Below are 18340 nucleotides of genomic sequence, written 5' to 3'. Positions count from 1 at the left end.
GATGGGTCTTGAAATTAAATAATGGTTGCTTTCCATAATAGAATTGTTGGAGATTGTTATGGATCATTTTTGGTGCAGATCAACTTCCTTTGTAACCTTCAGCATTCGCAAACCATTCCTTTGCCCATGGTAAGATCTGTTGAATGTTTTATTTGCAGGTTGGAGGCAAAACTTGAGGAATGATTTTTTTTTTTTCAAATTCAACTAGTCTGTGTGGATACTTCAAACTACAATTCAGCATTCAAGGAGGCTGACCTCAGCTCCAAGGTATAATAATAGGATAATCTCAGCATAAATCAGAGTGCAGGTGGGCAGGCTTATCAAAATTATGTGAGGAAGGATGGTATCAAGCTCCACCAAGAAGCTTTGAAGTCCCTCAGCATTTGTTCTTCTCCCCTTTCTAGGTAATTGCAAGCCCAAGTCACATGAGAACAAGCTTGTGTTGTTCCAATTGATACTGTATCTCAGGAACAATATATGGATTGCTACAATTGACATTATTTTGTTAGCCAATTTTGTCCAATTTCGATCTCGCCGGTCTTGGGTGCACAGAGAAAAAGCTCCAACGAAGCATAAGGTGTATATGAGAGGCTTTTGGGTCATGCTTTCAATCTTCAGAACCAATCTCTCTTCATAGAGATACCCTTGTCAACCTTTAATCTTGCTCAGTGTGCTCTATGTCTCATCTCAAAGTGCTTCTAGGAACATCCCATTTTGTTTTTATTGTTTTTTTTTATATTTTGTTTTGTATATTTTTTTATTATTAAAATAAAATTGTTTAAATAAACAAATCTAACAATTTTTTTTTATATGTTCTAAAATTAAAAAGAAACACTTCATTGATTATATATATATATATATATATATATATATGTTTCAAATTATGTAAATAATAATAATAATAATAATAATAATAATAATAATAATCTAAAAAAATACAATTAAGAAAAAATGCAATCAAGCTTAAAAAAAATGTGATCAAGCTTGATTTTATTTTTCCTAATTTATCTACTTAATTTTTTTTTTTTTAATTTTTAAGTATATGAATGTTCCTAATGGATCCATGTGTATAACAAAATGATAAATATGCTCATATGCAGTTTTGAAATATATTCTTTGATACATACTAGTGTATGAGAGACCAACTGTCTTGATTGAGATGATGTCAAAAGATACAGAAGAATGAAATATTGGGATCTAATCACTGTCTTGAACCAAGATTCAATATAATATTGTCTTCCTTGACTTCCTTCTATCATGCCATGCAATTCCTCACATATGTGATCTCCATTAATAGAATCTGGTGATAGGCATGCATGAAACTTTTCAATCTTAGGTTCCAGTAATGGCTCTTTTTCGACGGGCATCCATGATTCTTGGACCTTATCAGAATCTTCTTCTTCTGGTTGTTGTTCTTCAAGGGCAGCAGGTGAATCATTTTGCAATACCTCAACATTGTAAGTGGATTGAGGTGTTTTATTGTTGGGGATTCAAAATGGTTGTGCAGGTAGTGGAGTGGGAATAGATCTTTAGGGTGCTTGTGTGTGTGGTAATGGGAAAGGTTGAATTGAGATTAAATGAGGGTGAAACTAATGTTGTGGTGGAGGTGAATGGTATGGATAACATTGATATTGGTATTGAGGATAATGAGGGAAAGATTGGGTATATGGTGGATTTCCTCAGTAAGGCTCTTTCCAACCCTGTTTCCAAGATTGGTTTTGAGACTGGGATTGAGATGGTCAAGGTTGCCAAGGTAAAGGTGTTTGCCAATTACTTTGAGATTGTTGTGCATAACCCTGAAATTGTACACAAGGATATTGCATCATATTGGGTTGATGAGGCTGCCATGGTCCTCTTGGAGCTTGATTCACTCCATTATCCTTTTGGTAAACTGCCTTTAACCCTGGTAATGATGGGAAATCTTTAGTAGTATGTGATCCTGTACAAATTTTGTAAATTTTAATGTTATCAAGTCGACATTCATGCAAAGCAGCATTTTCAACTTTTTGCTTCTTGTGCATTCTTAGAATCTCAATTTGTTCATTTAAATTACCAAGAATGTTTAGCAAATTGTCAAGTTCAGTTTGACTTACCAATCCTATTGTCAACTTACTTTCCCTTGCCGTAACTAGATCTTGAGGAGATCCTCCATACTTTGCTTTTCCTCTTGATATGTTCTTGCACAGTTTACAAATCTCTTGAAATGAAAATTGATAAACATATCCTTTCGAATACCACCAAGTTGAGAAGATCAATCCATTCATATTTTATAGCATTTAATAGGAGAGTCTTCCTAAATTGTGCATTTTAAATCTTTTGATATTATAAGTAAATCTCTCCACTAGGTCTTCTAGATTTTCATCCTCTTTTTGATTCATATTAAAGACTTCATTTCTAAGGTCATGGTGCTTGTAATGATTTTTATATTTTTCCCAAAAATGCTCTTTTCATATCATCCCATGTCCTTATAGAATTTTCTCCTAAAGTCATGAACCATCTAAGAGATGTATCCTTCAATGTTGTTGGAAACAAATTCAATTTTTGAATGTGTAATGAGTAGCCATAAGATCTACAAATGATTTCAAATTCAAAAAGAAAAGTTTCTGGGTCTTCTGATCTCATACCTTTGAAGTTAGGAAGTACGGATGGAGGGATGTTCTTCATTTGAACATTGACATCATTTTCTTGAATGGGAAATCAAAAAGGGTCTCCATCCATTTCTTCATCCTCCTTTGTCTTCTCTTCTACCTGCAAAAATAAGAATTCATGTTGTGGATGTGTGGCTCTTACTGCACCAGGTGATATAGTGGGGGTGGTAGGTGATTGAAGTTTTTTTATATATTTTTTTATAAAAATGATATGTAGTTAAATGATTTATGCGTCTACATGCTTTAATCATGCATCTAAAAAAAACCAGAAAACAAAAATGAACTCTAGACTGAAACCTAGTTCCTATGCACACCTCCCTGGCAACAACGCCAAAATGTTGAGGAAAATTAATTACCTATCATTTAATTGTCAAGCCGGGGGTTTCGTAAAACTTACGAAGCATGCGTGCACTATATATTCTAGAAACTAACTTTCAAATTAAATCAATCTAACTACGAAACCAAATAATGACAAACCAAATTCACCTATTCTAATTCAACAATCAATTCAAAATAAATTATAGTATAGTGTGCAGAATTGAAATCTTAATCTACCACACTTGTAGGAATTGAAATTTTGATCTACCACACTTTCATAAATGAAATTGCATGAAACGAAATCTACTCTAAGGGATCATGTGTGCATTATCAAATTAGGATCCTATGAAATGAATAATCAAAACCGCATGATATGAAATGAAAGTAAAAACAATCATTCTTAACCTCTAGATATGAAAACAAATAAAGACAATCACTCATAACCTCTCACACAGGAAAATATATGAAATAAATAAATCTTAATCTATGAAACCAATAAATCTTAATCTATGAAAAACAATAAATCTTAATCTATGAAAAACAACAAATCTCACGCATTATAGGTGGCCAATCCAAAAGCATGAGGGATGGAAAGTTGAGAGGCTCCAAATACAAGCATAACCAAATCAAAGTGAACATCACTCATGAGCATGGTACCAAATCCAAATTCTATATTCAAAACATGAGCATTTCCCCAACTTTTCAAATACCTTTGAAAGGAGGAGGCTCTCCTATTTATACAAAAACATAAGAAGCTACCACATTAATGGAGGTCCATTTTTCTCTCCCTAGATCCCTAGAAAATCTCAGACTTACGACTCAAATAGATAATGATGAGACACATATCCTCTTTGACCTTTATCCAAATCTTCTTCCATATCTTGAAGAGAATTCGAATTTGAGCATTGTAGGCCACATAAGGGTGCCTTGGAAGCTTCCAAATGACCTACACATGTCATGAAAGTCAAGCCACTTTTAAGTATTAGCAAGTATATGCCACTTTTCTAAGTTTTAACCATTTAATTCACTTATAATACTAGAAATCATTAAATTTTGGAAAACACAAATGGAACCCATATAATTATGAAAATGGAGGCTAATGAAAGGTTATATGGTCATGGAGTTACGACATGTGAGTGAAATGGTGGCGATAAAGGTGAAAGTGGATGATATTTTGAATACATTTTGTAGAATCTACTGTAATAATATGGTAAATTTCAGACCGCTATTTATCAGTTTCGACAATATTATCTTATATCTATTTATATCATTAGGAAGTATCTCAATCTTAATGCAAATCTTAATCATGTGATACCAGCTTCCTGATGTTGGATTTGATATGGCCTTGGGGGCATTTTGGTCTCATTCATGATGTTATGAGTTGCACTGCTTTTGTTAGTTGCCTTGATTCTTTAGTGTCATTGAGATCACATCATGATGCTTTTGGTATAGTTAGCTTGCATTGCATTGCATTTTACGATTCACTATTTTCCATTACATTAAAAAAATAATCAATTTTCAAGGTGATGAATCAATGTGAGTTCATGGTGGGTGTAGAAGCATCTTCATATTTAAAATCAAGGACCTTTACATATATTCAATTATCTGGTTATGATGGGTTAATATTAGCTAAGGTTTTGAAAGATGATTGGACTTGTATCAAAGTTTTGAATTATTGTGAATTATAGATCCAGGGCTAAATTCCTCAGATCTTTTTTTCTTCAAAATTTTTCTATTTGAGATGCAGTTTGTGTTAATTATGATTCTCTTTCTTCTTTTACAGTTTGACAAGTTGTATGGATGTAGGAACTCTCTCCCAGATGGTACTATGAGAGCCATATATGTCATGATTGCTAGTAAGGTTGCTATTGTTTCTGGGTTTGGAGATGTTGGCAATGGTTGTGATGCAGCCTTGAAAGTTGTTGGAGCTAGGGTAATTGTTACAGAGATTGATCCTATCTGTGCCCTTCAAGCACTTATGGAAGGCCTTCATGTTCTCACCCTTGAGGATGTAGTTAGCATTGCTGATATCTTTGTGACAACCACTAGAAACAAGGACATCATCATGGTAGATCACATGAGGAAAATGAAGAACAATGTCATTGTTTGTAACATTGGTCACTTTGACAATGAGATTGATATACAAGGCCTTGAAACTTTCCCTGGTGTTAAGAATATTACCATCAAGCCTCATAATGATAGGTGGGTATTCCCTGACACCAACAGTGGCATCATTGTTCTTGCAGAGGGACGTCTGATGAACTTGGGTTGTGCAACTGGCCACCCAAGTTTTGTCATGTCTTGCTCCTTTACAAACCAGGTAAATATTTATAATTCCCTGCAACCATTGTTTGTACATACTAGATTAATTAGGCATACCAATCCCTTGATTAAATTGTTGTGTATGATCCATTCCTATTTGCCAAAAATCACCATTCCATGTACCTAGCCCCGTTACATTAAAACTCATGCAACATATGGTAGAGTGGGTCATGCATGTCATAGCAGTGTCGAATTTCACCAATTAATGTCATAGCCATGCTCTCTATACATTTTCATAAACATTCTGTTGTTTTTTAATAGATTTTTTCAGGTTGGCATGGTGGGGATGTTGAGATCTCGTCTAGAGTTTTTGAAATGGGATATTATTATATGTTGTAATTTGGATTTGGATTCTTGCCTCATTTCTTTGTCGCTTGCTATTTTTTATTAGATGTTTTCAGGTAGATGTGTGATTTTTGAGATCTGGTCAAGGTGCTTTGAAGTAGGTTCTTGTCCAGGTGTTGTGGTTTGGATTTGAAATTTGTTCTCTTTTCTTTTGAACTCACACTTTTCTGGTGGGTTTGTTGTCGTTTAGATCTTGTTGGGGTATTTGAGATGTGGAATCTTTATTAGATGTGTTTTTGGTTCTAATAATGAGTTTTGTGGTTGTTTTAAAGAAGTTAGGATCTCATCATCAAATTGTTATACATATTTATAGTATAATATGGTATATTTCAGAGCTCTATTTATCAGTTTCGATAGTATTATCTTATATATATTTAGTGCATTAGGAAGTATCTTAATCTTAATGCTAATCTTAATCATGCAATACCGGCTTCCTGATGTTGGATCTGATATGGCCTTGGGGGCATTTTGGTATCATTCATGATGTTATGAGTTGCACTGCTCTTGTTATATACCTTGATTCTTCGGTGTCATTGAGATCACATCATGATGATTTTTGTATAGTTAGCTTGCATTACATTACATTTTAGGATTCACTAGTTTCCACTACATTAAAAAAAAATCAATTTTCAGGGTGCTGAATCAATGTGAGTTCATGGTGGGTGTAGAAGCATCTTCATATTTAAAATCAAGGACCTTTACATATATTCAGTTATCTAGTTATGATGGGTTAATATTAGCTAAGGTTTTGAAAGATGATTAGACTTATATCGAAGTTTTTAATTATTTTGAAATATAGATCGATGGCCAGATTCCTCAGATCTTATTTTTTTCTTCAAAATTTTTCTGTTTGAGATGCAGTTTGTGTTGATTATGACTCTCTTTCTTCTTTTTTAGTTTGAAAACTTGTATGGATCTAGGAACTCTCTCCCAGACGGTCTCATGAGAGCCGTAGATGTCATGATTGCTAGTAAGGTTGTTGTTGCTTCTGGGTTTGGAGATGTTGGCAACGGTTGTGCTACAGCCTTGAAAGTCGCTGGAGATAGGATCATTGTTACAAAGATTGATCCTATCTGTGCCCTTCAAGCAATTATGGAAGGCCTTCCTGTTCTCACCCTTGACGATGTAGTTAGCATTGTTGATATCTTTGTGACAACCACTCGAAACAAGGACATCATCATGGTAGATCACTTGAGGAAAATGAAGAACTATGCCATTATTTGTAACATCGGTCACTTTGACAATGACATTGATATGCAAGGCCTTGAAACTTTCCCTGGTGTTAATAATATTACCATTAAGCCTCAGACTGATAGGTGGGTGTTCCTTGACACCAACAGTGGCATCATTGTTCTTGCAGAGGTATGTCTAATGAACTAGGGTTGTGAAACTGGCCAACCAAGTTTTCTCATGTCTTGCTCCTTTACAAACCAGGTAAATATTTATAATGCCCTACAACCATTGCTTGTACATACTAGATTGATCAGGCATACCAATCCCTTGATTATATTGTTGCGTATGATCCATTCCTATTTGCCAGAAATCCTCATTCCCTGTACCTAGCCCCATTACATTAAAACTCATGCAACATATGGTGGAGTGGGTCATGCATGTCATAGCAGTGTCCAATTTCACCAATTAATGTCATAGCCATGCTCTCTATGCTTTTTCATTAACATTCTGTTGTTTTTCAATAGATGTTTCCAGGTTGGCATGGTAGGGATGTTGAGATCTCGTCTAGAGTCTTTGAAATGGGATATTTCTTATATATTGTAATTTGGATTTGGATTCTTGCCTCATTTCTTTGTCGCTTGCTATTTTTGAATAGATGTTTTAAGGTAGATGCGTCATTTTTTAGATCTGGTGATAGTGCTTTGAAGTAGGATCTTGTCTAGTTGTTGTGGTTTGGATTTGAAATTTATTCTCATTTCTTTTGAGCTCACACTTTTCTGGTGGGTTTTTTGTTGTTTAGATCTTGTCAGGGTGTTTGAGATGTGGAATCTTTATTAGCTATTGTATTTTTGGTTCTAGCAATGAGTTTTGTGGTTGTTTTAAAGAAGTTAGGATCTCATCATCAAATTGTTATACAAATTTATAGTATAATATGGTAAATTTCAAGCTGTTATTTATCAGTTTCGATATTATTATATTATATATGTTTAGATCATTTTGAAGTATCTTAATCTTAATGATAATCTTAATCATGTGATACCACCTTCTTGATGTTGGATCTGATATGGCCTTGCGGGCATTTTGGTCTCATTCATGATGTTATGAGTTGCACTGCTCTTGTTAGTTGCCTTGATTCTTCAGTGTCATTGAGATCACATCATGATGCTTTTGGTATAGTTAGCTTGCATTGCATTACATTTTAGGATTCACTAGTTTCCACTACATTTAAAAAAAAATCAATTTTCAAGGTGCTAAATCAATGTGAGTTCATGGTGGGTGTAGAAGCATCTTCATATTTAAAATCAAGGACCTTTACATATATTCAATTATCTAGTTATGATGGGTTAATATTAGCTAAGGTTTTGAAAGTTGATTGGACTTGTATCGAAGTTTTGAATTATTATGAATTATAGATCTAGGTCCAAAAGATTTCTCAAATATTTTTTTCTTCAAAATTTTTCTATTTGAGATGCAGTTTGTGGTGATTCTGATTCTCTTTCTTCTTTTGTAGTTCGACAACTTGTATGGATGTAGGCACTCTCTCCCAGACAGTCTTATGAGAGCCACATATGTCACGATTGTTGGTAAGGTTGTTTTTTTTTGTGGGTTTGGGGATGTTGGGAAGGGTTGTGTTGTAGCCTTGAAAGTCACTAGAGCTAGGGTCATTGTTATAGAGATTGATCCTATCTGTGCCCTGTAAGCGATTAATTCAAGGCCTTCCTGTTCTGACCCTTGAGGATGTAGTTAGCACTACTGATATCTTTCTGACAACCATTTGAAGCAAGGACATCATCATGGTAGATCACATGAGGAAAATGAAGAACAATGCCATTGTTTGTAACATTAGTCACTTTGACAACGAGATTAATATGAAAGGCCTTGAAACTTTCCCTGGTGTTAAGAATATTACCATCAAGCCTCTGACTGATAGGTGGGTGTTCCCTGACACCAACAGTGGCATCATTGTTCTTGCAGAAGGACGGCTAATGAACTTGGGTTGTGCAACTGGCCACCCAAGTTTTGTCATGTCTTGCTCCTTTACAAACCAAGTAAATATTTCTAATGCCCTACAACCATTGCTTTTACATACTAGATTTCTCAGGTATACCAATCCCTTGATTATATCGTTGTGTATGATCCATTGCTACATAGGTGGATGTTCAATATACGGTGCATAGTCTCTACTTTTTGTTGCAATTCATTGCTCAATTAGAGCTCTGGAACGAGAAGAAACGAGGGAAACATGAGAAGAAGGTCTATGTGCTGCCTAAGCATCTAGATGAGAAGGTTGCTTCTCTACACTTGCCCAAGTTGGGTGCCAAGCTAACAAATCATTCTCTTGATTAGGAAAAGTATATCAATGTGCCTATTGAGGGACCTTACAAGCTTGCCCACTATCAATACTGAAAATATCTGACATTTGGGATGGCTTGTTGGATGAGTAGCAAATGTCCTCGTTGTTTTCAAATAAAAGAAACTGTAGGCTGTAGCATTTATTTTTGGAAGATCTGCTATTTTAAGGGACCTTACAAGCCTCCTGACTACATACTGAAGAGAGGAAATTTTGGGTCAGACCTACTTGGTGAGTATCAAGTAGCAATTCTCATCGACATATAAAGATCTGACCTCTCTTTGTCGACATCTCCATTGTTTGGGTAGAATTTTAATAAAATTTTGCTATCGCTTGTAAGCGTGGCTACTAAATTTCTTGCAGAATCACATCAAGCATCTTGTTTTAAGGAAGCATGGGCTTGTAACACCCAAAAACCAAAAACCCATGCACATTTATCAGGACCTACTTCTATGCTAAGTCTTATAGTTATGTTTTTAATAAATCATTTTACATACCCTTGTTGTTTTTTTGCGCAATTATAATCCTACTCCTTGTCTTAAAAGTTACCTTGATATTGAGCTCATATTAGCCATGGATTTTCTTCTCCGTGCTTCATATCATATTGTTGATCTCTCTATCATGTACCTTATGGTCAGAATTTTGTGTATTGTATTTTGAGAGATAGACTATTTTTCCAATTTTCATACAACGAATTAAGTTTTGTCAACTCTATTTCCAAATTTCCACTGGAGGATAGTTTATCTTTATATGGTGACAAATGGCATTGGGTGGTTGGAATTATGGTTTCATTTAATTTTGTGAAGTTGTTCCTCGTAATGTATTCTCAAATTTTTACTAATGATATTGTGAAGGCATATGCTCAAGATCATTTCTTTGATGTGATCACCAACACAATTGGTCTAATTGCTGCTATTCTTGCAAGTACTTTGTACTGGTGGATAGATCCTGTTGGAGCAATTGTGGTAAGAATTTCTTTGACCTTTTTCTTTACAATTCATGGTTTGCAACTTTTCACATGTTATGCTTATCCATTTTGTTGAGTGTCCACCATGGTTTCTTGGCACTGGCTACTAAAGAGTAGTTTATCTTCCATTATGTCATCCTCTCCTTTTTATAATCAACATCCACTTGTTTAATAAGAAACTTCTTGTTGTTTTTTTCAGTATCATGATATATATTTGCATTTAGTAGCAACATATATGACATTTTTAGCACATGTTCTTGGTCATCAGTACTCTTCACTGTCATAAACAATGGCTAGTGTGGAACTCCCAAGCCATAGAGGGCCCCGAATAATTGTGGAGCTAGGATGGAGCCATGAATCTATCCAAGTTAAAATTTCAAGGAAAAACATACTCCAGGTCTATTAACTTTTAAGTAGGGAGAACTGATTGCAAAAGTGCAAGAGAATATATCCAGTCCATTTCATTTCTTTTTCTTTGATAATGACTCAATCACATATTGTGGATTCACAAATAATAATTTTGGTTGTTTTATGTTTGGAAATCAAGACATTTTGTTATAGAATTTTATATGGGTGCATATACACAATAATAGACACATACATGTGTGGAGAAGAAGATGAAGAAAAAGAAATCTTAACATGGAATGAAATCCCAACACAGGGATATGCCATTGTAGCAAGATAGCATGTATACAAGAACATTTAACTGTATACTAATAGAAGATTTTGAAATATAATCTGCCTCTCTTTGCACCTTTTGGGGCAATTTCTAGTTTTAGTAAGTTAAGAATATGGTCTGCATGATTATAGTTTTTATAAAGATTATAGATCATGTATCAGATATTTTTTTTAAATCAATGACTATAAATGTAGTTTTTAAGATTGTCATAACTCTCCACATAATTCTTTAAAGTGCACTAACTCAATGGAAGAGAGCCTGCCTTACAAGCAGGAGGTTGGTGGTTCGATTCCATTGTGCACTAACATGAATTAATCAACGATTTTGTAGTTTATTTTTAATTAAATGTTTTTTATACCGATTTATTTCAATGGTGAGATATTTCTAGATTCATTGTTTTATATTGTCTCTAGATAGACAAAAGTGATCTTTAAATAAAAAAAATTATTGTCTCTAGAGAGACAATAGCTAGTATTAAAGACATATTGTCTCTAATCCGAGTGTTGTCTCTAGAGAGACAAAAATGAAATTGTCTCGAGAGGGACAAAAATGAAATTGTCTTTATGGAGACAATTTTTTAAGACAATAATATTTAAGACAATTTTTTTTAAGACAATAATCTTTAAGACAATAATTTTTAAGACAATAATCTTTAAGACAATAATTTTTTAGACACCCGCTTAAAGACAATATTTAAGACAATACACAAGTTTTTTTTATTATCTCAAGTTAAGACAATTTACCCAAAAATTCTCTCAAATATTGTCTTAAAACTCCCCTTTATGTAGTAGTGGGGTGTGGTCTAAGGTATGGGTCATCAAATCCACCACTGTCAAGAATTGAAATTCATTAAAGGATGGGGTCGCATGGCCACCCTCATGCAGGTGGACACATACTGCATTATTACCACTTGGTCTTTGGGATGCACGTCAATTACAGCCAGAGAAGGGAGCAACAATTCCAACTATGTCCCTTCCCAACTGAGAATTTGTATGTTGTCATTGTTAGCGAGTCTTAGCCAGTGTCTTAGGAAGTTGGCAGCTTGGAACAAGGTGTGTGCTTAAGATTGTTGGGGAACTTTCGCAGCCTATCAAGCCTGGGTGAGAGCTTCAGGAGCCAGAGTCACAAAGGGCTACTCATTTGATCCAGGTAGATATTGGTCACCACCTGACTATTCCACCTAGACCCCCTAGTCAGTTTCATCTGTTTCCTTGTTAATTTCAGCAATTACTATTTTTAGCAGTTTTTTGGGTCCTTAACTTTTGGAGTAGTTTTGACTCCCTAAACGATGTTTTTCTGGGGTCTAAAAAGGCTACAAACCTATGGTGAAACATGTAGGACTCAGAGAGACCTTTCCAATAAGGTATCGTACGCACCAAACGGAGATAACATGACCAAGTTACGACCCCAGCAAGTTGGCTATATAACTAACCCCAACTGGGCACACAAACTCTTGGTGTTACATCTCTTGGGGTTAGGGTTTTGGTTGTTTAAGGTTTTCTCATGTTTTCCAATAATAAATAGGCACTTGAGCCTCATTTTAACACAGTTCAGAGGCATGTAGCCACCACATCTCTTCTTAGAGATAAGTTACCATCGCCCGAGTTATATTATTTCTATTCTGTTTGTAAGCATAGTTCAGTATTTTTATATTAATGAAATGAAGTATTTTTCTACTACATCTCTGTGTTTATGATTATATATGTAAGTTTTTACACTCCTTTTTAAGCTCAAATCATCATTATCAGTGGTGAGATGGAAATTTATGCTTTGGGTATCAAATATTTTGTGACGAAGCAATGGAATGAGTGATAAGAATGTGAGTTGATTGCTAATTTTGGGGTCTAGGATATTGTCAATACTTCTCTTTTGAGAGAGATTCTACTCTCCTACATGTGACATTGGGTTCCTAGCTTACTCCTCGTAATTTTGAAGCCCATTAGTAGTATTAATTTTGTTGTTTCTTTACCATTTAGACTCAGGTTTACTAGCTTGAAATTAGTCATTGGTTTTCGCATTGTGACTTGTCTTGATGCTTGGTGCAATGAGTTGTTAGGGATGATTATGGTTACACTTGGGTTAGATATTGGTGTGGGGTTTGTGTCTTGGTTGTTGTGATTTGGTCCCATCTAAATCTTATTTTCCTTGTCATGGGTTGTTGAACCATACCCTTTACTAGTCATGACAAGCCTCCTTGGATCTCCTCCCTCATTTTGTGGGTGACATCTCACCATCCATGCCTCTCTCATTAAGTTCAATATCTTAACCAAATTTGTTTTAACCTCTGACAATATTATCTACCAACTCCTATGCATCATCAACACATGAGGAGTAGGAGGGGCGGGGGCATGGGAGGGAGACCGAGGCTGAGGCCTCCAGGGCTATAACCACACCCAGCAACAAGCCTAGGAGGTTGTTGAGTCATTCTACTTCATTGCCCCTAGAAATTCAAAGTGAAATTCAAAACCTTGAGACAATGGAAAGCATAGACATGCATGCCTTCTTTGAGTCAAAGTTGTTGTAGGAATTTGGCTAGTGGATCTCGAACTTTGGGCACACCACGGGTTGAAAATAATAGTATTTCCAAGTGTTTTTTGTCTAGTAGAAAATGAAAACCCTGATAGGTAGGATTGTTATGGAAAAAAAACTTGATAGGTATATAGTTTTCTCTCATCTTAAGGATGTGAAAAGAGAATAGTGAAATCTTCAGTTTTATATGGAGAGTATGGATGCTCATCTGGATCAAATTAAGTGCCATATTTCGTGCATTTCCACTACATCTACTCTCTAGGTTCTAGTGGGAGAGAGCAGGTATTTATTACATCTTCCGAATCCTAGATGTTAAATTATTAGTGATAGTTTTTTGTGCTATGATTATGTAGTAGACACTCTAGCTGTGTTACAAATTTTACAATTTTTGCAGTTTTAGATTAATTACTCTATCAATAAACGGTGAGAGATATATGGTTTCTCATTGGAAAGATTGAGGTAATTTTCCATAAAGAATGATAATAGCACATGGTTGAATATGTACTGGAAACTTTGATTATGTGAGGTAATACAATCTAAGCTTATAGAAAAAAATCATTACTTATTAATACAATGATAATACAAATAATATATATCATGTTATAAAAATAAGTTTACTATTTTTTAGTTTCAGTTTTATAATCCTTATAGTACTTTAATATAATATATTCAACAAAGCTACCATTTTGCAATTCATTCAATAAACACTTTGACATTATGATTTTCCATTTAATTATAATGAGCTTCTCCTTTGTCATATATGGTAGTATTACAATACTCTCAATAAAGTACTAACAATCTTTTAATCATGGTAACAAATTCATTTTCCATTCAATGAAATCTTCTCAAATTATAAACATTACCCATAGAAACAACCCACTTTTAGCTCACCATAACCCTATATACTATGTTGATCATTCATATTGAAATATCCAACAATAAAAGTTGTACACGTAACTTAATAATGATAAAGCAAGAACATACTTTAGTCAAGGTTTTGATATATGAAAATGCATCTTGTAATGTTATTACTCTATGCACACTATCATAACAATCTTCTTTTATTTCCTTGGAACAGAAGACAGATAAAATTAATTCAATGTTTATATTATAGATGTTATGGTTCAAAAATATTAAGCTTCTAATAATGTAAAATAATGAACCTATTAGCTAGAAATAAAGATTAACAATCTAGAATTCAAATAAATACAATCAAATTAATGAAAAATTATATTAATCATAGTCAAAATATGTCTAATTACATTCTAAATCATATCCCATTATTCCCTCATGAAGCACAAGAACACATCCAAAAAAATCCAAGATATTTTCCTTGAAAAACTCATATTTACATCTACATGACACAACCATAGGTTTCCTCCATGAAACCAAGCTCAAATGAATGTGACAACATGTTTTATAAGGATGACTAGTATTCATGTGCATCTATGGCTTTATTAGGTTCTCATCACCTTTTTTTGTATGGAAGAATAATTCACCATGGGATTTTCTATTAGGTTTAGGTTGATCCTAAATCTTATTTTCAAAGATCTAATAAACAAATTCAATCTTTAGAAATTTCAAACCCCATTCAATGTTTTTCCACATTTTCATGAATTTTAACACTTCTATAAATTTTAGACTATCATACCTATTTGAAAAAAACTATAGAAAATCCTATGTTATTATTAATTTCAAATTTTTACCAAGTGATGATTGAATTCTCCTCTTCCAAATATAAAATTTACATATTAGTCGACCACCATACCAACTCCCAAATGAGTACTCTTCTTGCCCAATGACCACAAATTGGAACAATTTGTATGGAATAAATACAAAAACTATCATTCAAATTGTATGCCTCCTATATATCATTTGAGGTCCCCACCTCCCAAGTACATACACAATCTTGACACTATAATCAACATTAGCTCATTGAGAAAATTTTTGATACCTTGATACTATGCTCACCATTAGCTCACTGCGAAAATTTTAGATATTAGTTTCTTATTTTCCTCCCAATTCCTTTAATGATCATATAATTTTTCATTTTCATGCAAAAATACTATTTATTTTCATTACTAAATGCATATTATTCGCCCACCCTTTAGTCACTTCTGCACACACCACTTTTCATTTGAAATGTAAGATAGAAATTATTTAGCATATCCAATCTCTTTTCCTATTTTTACTCTTAGATGTTTTCTATATCCATTTTTTCCTCATCAAGTGGGTGGACATAAGATTAGTGTTTTCTATTTAAATAAAATTGATTTTCTTTCTTTCTAGCTCGCCACTCTTTTTATGCATTCCAATTTCCAATTAGAAAGTTAATTTGCTTTCCTTTTCTGTCAAACATGTGCATAAGTTTATATGTTAAATCAAAATACTCATGTAATTCATTCAATTACCCATGCTAAATTAAAAGGCATATGCCAAATGATACTTTTCTCCCAAAGTATTCACATATAGGAAAAACATAAACTAATTCAAGGTCAATAACAAGGGTGAAACCAAGTTACCTGATATCCCTCAAGTATTCAATACAAAAAGCTAGACATAACCTCTACAACTCTTCAAGCACCCTACACTAAGAGTAACACATAACCTCTAGAACTCTTTAAGTGCCTTGTACCAAGAGTAAATCATAATTTTTGCAACTATTCAAATTCATGATGTCAAGCCTATGCCATGCCCCCATGCTTCCTTCAAGTACTACCAACTAGTATGTAGAAGGGGTTCCATGTTCCTGGATACCCTTCAAATATAATTTTTTGATGTTGGGGTATGGTTGTGTGGTTCATACTTAATTACCCCAACTCATTTAACACTAGTGGTACATTGATGGTCTCTAAAGAATAAGGATTAACAACTTATTATATTCCCCTTGGAGGAACCTCATGAGGGATTAAACCTTATGAAAATATGTAACATCCAAGAAAAAATTTAAAACTTATGTTTATCAACCCATTACATGACAAGGAGGCCATTAAGTAGAAATAGATAACCTATACCTCCTCTTCCTGTGATACTCATGTTGTATTTAATCACACTACCCAGTTCCATGTGTAATATTTTTGGCAAAAGTTTCCCTTTCTCATCACATATATAAAGACAAAATATCAAATATAATTTTTCAATGATTATAAATAAACAACCATTAATGTCATATAGAAATCAATCATAGTTAACCCAATCCCATCTTAGGTCTATGTATCTTGACTCAACTAGAAGTCTATATGAACCTATGATTCCTTGAGGATTACTTGCATCATATACTTAATAAATTTCATGATGTAACAGTAAGTTAATTTTCAATATTTTATAGCATCACAAGAATATCCATGCAAAAATCATAAGTGATATATTCCAAATTATGCAACAATCAGACTAAACTATATCAATGGTATATATTACATCATCTGTAAATGTATCTTTCGACCAATCAAGTCATTCTAATAGAAAAATTCCTTCAATAATAACATCATATTAGTTAAATAAATTCAAATCAAAAAAGGAAATTGCATATACCTCTTCGTCTAGAAACTTTATCCCAAATTTATAACATAAATAACGAAGCTAATGACACATCTCATTCACATATTCTAATATAGTTTAATCAAGAAAATAACTCTACCATTGGACCTTTACTTTTTCAATCAAATGACATTGAAGTTGTGAGGTTTAGTAATTTTCCATATGGAATGTTCGACCTTTAATTCCCCCTCATCCAACATCTAGAAATGACTCAAATCACTATCATGAGAAATATTTGAAATACAATGATGTAAAGTAGAGATATCAAAAACATCATGCATACAGTTTGAATATGATAGTAGTGCAAGATGATAAGCAATTGATCCTAACATTTTGAGGATTTTAGATGGACCTACATACCATGTTAACAACTTTGTTGGATTATAAAATTTACTTAAATCTTTCTGCAATATAACCTAAAAATACACTTTGTCTCATTTATAAATTATATCTACTCTATTCACATTCACATAAATTTTGTATTTTTTTAGCTTCTTTCAATATTTCCTAGATTGCTTTCATTTTTTCTCATTACTTGAATTATTTTAGGTCTACCTAAAACTTTGTCTTAAATTCCATACCAAATAAAAGGAGTTCTATAGGGACAACCATAAAAAGGATTAAAAGGTGGGCACATATTTATTGATATCTAATGACTATTATATATGAAATGCCACAAGATCTAAATACTCTTCCTAGTGATTCTACTATTCTACTGCATACATATCCAATATATCCTCTAACACTTGCTTTAATATTCCTACTTGTCCACCTATTTCAAAATAATAGGCTTTAGTAAATTAAGTTGTGTTCCTAAGGATAATTAGAATTTTGGTAACACGGACGTCAAAACTGAATGACATCCTAGTAAATTTTGACATGGTGTCCCTATTCACCAAAATTCTTTTAAATGAATCCATTCAAGTTATTAAGGAGGTTGTTAATCATGAAACAACCACAAACTAATTGAGATCTCTTCGCACTCCACATTTTTCAGTTTCAAGGAAACTATTATGAACATATCTCTGGAGTTGTAATGGGATTTCCACTATCACTAATTGTTGTGAATTTATACATGGAATACTTTGAGAAGGAATCCCTAGAATCCTACCCTTTAAAACCAGTTTGGTTAGAGACATGTCTTGATGAAACGAAGTAAAACAGACACATGGTAAAAGAGAACTTGATAAGTTTTTAAACCACCTTAATTCTATCTCTTTTGAAATTAGGTTTACTATGGAAATGTAGGAGAATACAAGCATGTCATTCCTAGATGTTCTTGTTATCGAAAAGGAAGATGATACCCTGGAGCATCAATTTTTTAGAAAGAAAACTCATATGGAGAGTTGCCTCCATGTTGTCTCCTATCATCATCCTACTCAAAATTTCGGTGTTCATAATACTCTTGTGGTTAGGGCCCTTAGGATTTCTAGTTTTGATCACCTAGAGGAAGAAAATAAACTATTCTCTAT

The 18340-nt window shown here is 33.6% G+C and overlaps 1 pseudogene; it reads left to right on the top strand.

Annotated features, from left to right (window-relative positions):
* The first annotated feature begins 1345 nt into the window (after positions 1–1345).
* LOC149193067 (adenosylhomocysteinase-like) lies at positions 1346–9212 on the top strand (annotated as a pseudogene).
* Positions 9213–18340: the final 9128 nt, after the last annotated feature.

This window comes from Pinus tabuliformis, chromosome 2_2, assembly GCF_031772625.1.
Source record: "Pinus tabuliformis cultivar Carrire ecotype Pingquan chromosome 2_2, CPIR1, whole genome shotgun sequence".
NCBI lineage: Eukaryota > Viridiplantae > Streptophyta > Pinopsida > Pinales > Pinaceae > Pinus > Pinus tabuliformis.
The sequence above is the reverse complement of the archived record's forward strand: the minus strand, read 5'-3'. Positions and strand labels throughout refer to the sequence as shown.